This window comes from Sinocyclocheilus rhinocerous, unplaced genomic scaffold (genome assembly GCF_001515625.1).
Source record: "Sinocyclocheilus rhinocerous isolate Xijiao unplaced genomic scaffold, SAMN03320098_v1.1 scaffold14, whole genome shotgun sequence".
NCBI lineage: Eukaryota > Metazoa > Chordata > Actinopteri > Cypriniformes > Cyprinidae > Sinocyclocheilus > Sinocyclocheilus rhinocerous.
In genome coordinates this window covers 240,699-245,133 of record NW_015629561.1, presented here as the reverse complement: position 1 = coordinate 245,133, position 4,435 = coordinate 240,699, and the positions used below count along the sequence as shown (strand labels likewise).

Genomic DNA, 4,435 nt, shown 5'->3' with positions numbered 1-4,435 from the left:
AATACTCCCTTTTTATTTTAAAATAAAATAGTATGATCACACTTTATTATTTCTGGGGTTTTTTTACTAAATAAAGTGCAATAATAGTATCACTATTATTAATTTATTTTTTATAGTTATATTTGATGGGTCACACCATGTGCCGCCGTGTGAGGACCAAACCAAATCTCCAGGTTCTCATATTAGAACCAGGTTGAAAAACTTGTGCACCCCTGACAATATATTTATTTATCATGCACTTTTTTGATTAACAACTTTGCAGACTGTTTACATTGAAGGATTGCTACATTACAAACTTGTTTTGGCTATATTACTTTTTTGTCTCATGCAGCGCACTGCCTGCGTCTGAGTAACAAACTAAAAAAAACAACAAACAAAAAAGTGCATGTGATATTAACAGACGAACTACGCTCATATTTATAATTCCAAATAGGGCTGCACGATAAATCGCATGCGATATATATTTATATATATTTGAGAATTTGGGTATTCAAAATGTTACAAAACGTCCAAATGCACAATGGTAATTTGAATTTAAGGGCCGCAGTAATGACTTGTAATTAGACAATGTCAAAATGCAAAATGTTTTGAGGGTCCCAAAATTAGGCTTAATTTCCTTTAGACAAATTTCTAAATACAACTTATTTCTCCAGCTTTTTCAATGAAATTATACCAGAGCACGTTTTGATGAGATTCACCTGAAATTTTATCCTTATGCGACAGCATGCAGGATCTTCTACTTCCACTAACGAAGGCGTTATTTTCCATTTTAGCCCAATTCAACAGGTACATCCCCCACACCGTTTCACGCTAAACAATCCCCCACTGCTCATTAAGTGCCTCTAGTCATGTTTTTAACACAACAGTCTGAGCTAGTAGATATAGCTACCCCATTTATAGCTAGTAGTCACACCACTGAGACCTGAGTCACAGTATAGGCTGACATTACTACCATCGCCCATGTCTGAGGAGGGAGGCTGAACAGTACAATTCTCCCCTAATTCGAAGGAACAGATGCTCTGCAGGGTAAACACAGCTTGATTTGCACAACAATAAATTGCATCAGTCGGCTGGAGTAATAACTAGAGAAGAAAACTTCTTGATAGCTGCAAACACCCCCACCCTACAGGTTATGTAAAGTTTAAAGCATGCACAAGCACACCCACGCACATGAACGCATACACAAGTGGTTGTTCGGCTGTGATATCTGCTTACTGATGTCCTCGAGAAAAATATTTACTAATAAATTCCCCTGAAACAGGAACGGTATTTGTGCAAACACACTACAAGGCTCCCACATTTAAACACGGAAAGAGCGTACTGTTTGCTAATCTATCAGATGACACAGTGATCTCAGTGAGTTTCAATCACTCTCATTTGGTTAACAACAATTCTTCAGCCATGGGATGGATTCTCCTGGATTATGGTGGATCTGCAGGGATAGGCTTAAATGTGATCACAGCATATTTCATAAGGACTGACCTTTCTCGTCTGATTATTTTGTGGGCATACTAAACATCTCTCCTAAATTTCCACAAAATAAATCATCCTCACACCAGCAAAAGATTAGCTTGTGAACATCCCCTGTGGGCCTTAAAACAATAAGGTGGCTTTCCAGTTTCCACACAAGGAGACTTTGTGAATGTGACATGGTAAACAAACTAACCTGCTATGATTTGTCTCACAGGACTACCAGCCCTCCAAAACATCAAGATAACATTTTTGCCAGAGGGAAAAACAAGTTTAAACCTAAAAACAATAAACATAACCTGACCTTTTGAGGGTCAGAACAAGTCCTCAAATGGCCTTCACGAGACCATGTACACAAAATATACAATATCAACGGCGAATAGCTCATCCAAAAATTAAATAATTTAACAATAATGTTGAGTAAAACCTGTTTGACTAATTTTCTTCTGTGAAACACAACGGTTGTTTGTCAGAATGACAGCCTCACATTCACTCTCATTGTATGGGAAAACATACAATAGAAGTCAATAGTAACTGAGGCGTTCTGCTAAACGTTCATTTTTAGCTGAATTACCTCTTTAATATTAAAAACTGTTGTAATGAGGGGGGGGGAGGGGGCTTATATCGTATTTTGATATTTTAAAGCCATTTGTCACGACTAATGTCACCGTTTTATCATCTCCTCAGGCTGCTGAGGCTAACGATCACAAGACACCCGGTGACGGAGATCTTCAAACCGTCAATATCGCAAACGAATCTTCATTTAACATTCGTACTTTAACATAACACAAACCAGAAAGCCGATGTGCCTCGTGTTCTTCTCTTTCTGACACAACTGGGCAGGTTTTGTTCTCCTCACAGGACAGAGAATCGAAGCTCCTCACGGGGAACAAATTGCAGGGTTTCCCCTTCGACGCAATAGCGCGAGGACACACCCAGAGAGGCGCGAGAGAGGCGCGAGAGAGGCGCGGTGGACGTTACCCAAGGGGGTGACGTCAGAGGGATCGACTGATTACCTCTTTATCAATCAGCAGTCTTCTTTTCTCTTCACGTGAAATGTACCCGTTTATTTCTGCCCATTAAAAGACCCTATTTGCCAGTAGTGGAGAACGTGCAGACCTCAACGTAATGGTACTGCACTGACAGAAATGATGAAATGGCACTAAAATACGCTAATACATACACGCATAAATAAAATCAAGAACGATAAGCGTAGCGTTCACATGAAATTGAGACGTTACTGGAATACCAAAAAAAAAGCAATTTTCACAGTTGAACTAGTGTAATATCTGTAAACGATTAAATTGCTCACTGAAGTGAAGAAATGATTACTTGCAACCGGCAAAAACACGTCTCGTGAGCAAATACGGCGCGGCTCTGAGGAACAAGATGGAACATGTACGCGCACACCTGTGGATAGGAAAATCAAAGTGAAGGAAATGAGTAGAATAAAACAGGAAAAATAAACCTACCTTGGGTCTGAAGGGTTGTCAGAAAGAGTGAAAGCCGCACATGGGACGTTCCTCCTCATTCAGTGCATCGAGGAACAAGCTCTGCTCCTCAAAAACAAGCCTTCTCCTCAAAACTCCCAATGAAGAAAGACGCAAAAGGTCTCTAAGTAAACGCTTGCGCGGATAGGCAATGTCTTTCTTCGCTTGCAACCCGTGTTTGTTTACTCTGCATCTGGAAACTAACTTTAGAATTGGTGCCAGTCAACCAGCAGGATGGAATTAGTCGCTTTTCCTACATGTAGAATGTGACCTCCGCGTTTAGGCTAAAAACGTGTATAAACTTCTTATATCACGCCGCTGAGAAGTAAGAAGCCCGTCTGCTCGAACCAATCCAACAGCTTTTTCTCGTCCAGAGAAAAGAGGAAATAATCACAAGAGAGATTGAGGAATGTTCCGCTTTGGTTACGGAACGCAAACGCAACAGATCCAAGTTTGGTTTGGTTTTCAATCTTGTTTTCTACGTATTAACTGCTCTATTTGTTGCCCGCCGGGAAAAGCGCGGATAAACGCAACCTTTCACCGCGCAACGAAAAAGACAGTTTAAATCACTGGTTGCCGTGGCTGGAAATCGAAAGAGGGAAGATACAGATTCAGTCTGAGGGTTGGGAGAGCTGCGGCGGAGAGGGAGGGACTTGTGTGGGATCAGTCATTTAAGGTGGATCATAAGGAAAATTGAAGCAAATGAATGGTCAGATACTGGAATTCCTACCACCTCGAGTTGCTAGACAGGGTAAATTATAAAGCCAGATATGTAACTATGGACGCAGTGGTGTGGAACAGGGATATTTTTACACGATTAGAATATTTACAGATGGTTGGAACAGACCCTGATTTTACTCATAAAGCCAGCGGTGTCGCTAAATAGAGCCGTTTAATTTGTAGTCCTGGAAATCAGAAGAGATTTAGCATTTTCCAGCCAGCAACTTTTATTTATTTTTATACTATTTAGATTTTTATAACGGTTTTGGGTTTATGATTAAAAATAAAGATGCTACTTAAAGACACTTTCTCATTTTTTGTGGAACGTAAATTAGCGAGATATCCGAGATGTGAATTTTACAGCCGTCTTTATTGAAAAAATAAGTTTGCAACAAGTTTCTACTGAAGTACTACAACTACCACAAGGATGTGTGTTTATGTGCTTGAATAGTCAGACGGCAATTGTAGTCCCTATTTAGCAACCAAAATTGACATCACTCCAGTCCATTAGGTGGCGGAAATGCATCTTAAGTTGGGTTGCCAATGTCCAATAAATATAAATGCAAAAGAAGAACTAAAATCACATTTTGGATTTTAGTCTATTTCAACATGGTTTTGGGCATTGGAGAGACCTGTTTGGCAGCTGCTCAAACTACTTGGGATTGACTGTAAACTAAGTTCTCACATTTCACACCGGTTTTTTTTTTTGGTGACTAAGGGCATGATAACTGAGAATTGTAACATGATACAAGAGA

The 4,435-nt window shown here is 39.8% G+C and overlaps 1 protein-coding gene across 4 annotated transcripts in view; it reads right to left on the bottom strand.

The window, feature by feature from the left end:
* The window catches only part of LOC107739265 (plasma membrane calcium-transporting ATPase 1-like), a 140,058-nt gene extending 136,433 nt beyond the window's left edge, over positions 1-3,625 (bottom strand). The window contains exon 1 of one of the 4 annotated variants that reach the window (XM_016551310.1): positions 2,943-3,625. The gene's annotated coding sequence lies outside the window, so the exon portion shown is untranslated. Of the gene's footprint in view, positions 1-2,263; positions 2,396-2,942 lie in introns of those variants that run through there. The other 3 variants (XM_016551311.1, XM_016551308.1, XM_016551309.1) reach the window with 3 other exon arrangements.
* Positions 3,626-4,435: the final 810 nt, after the last annotated feature.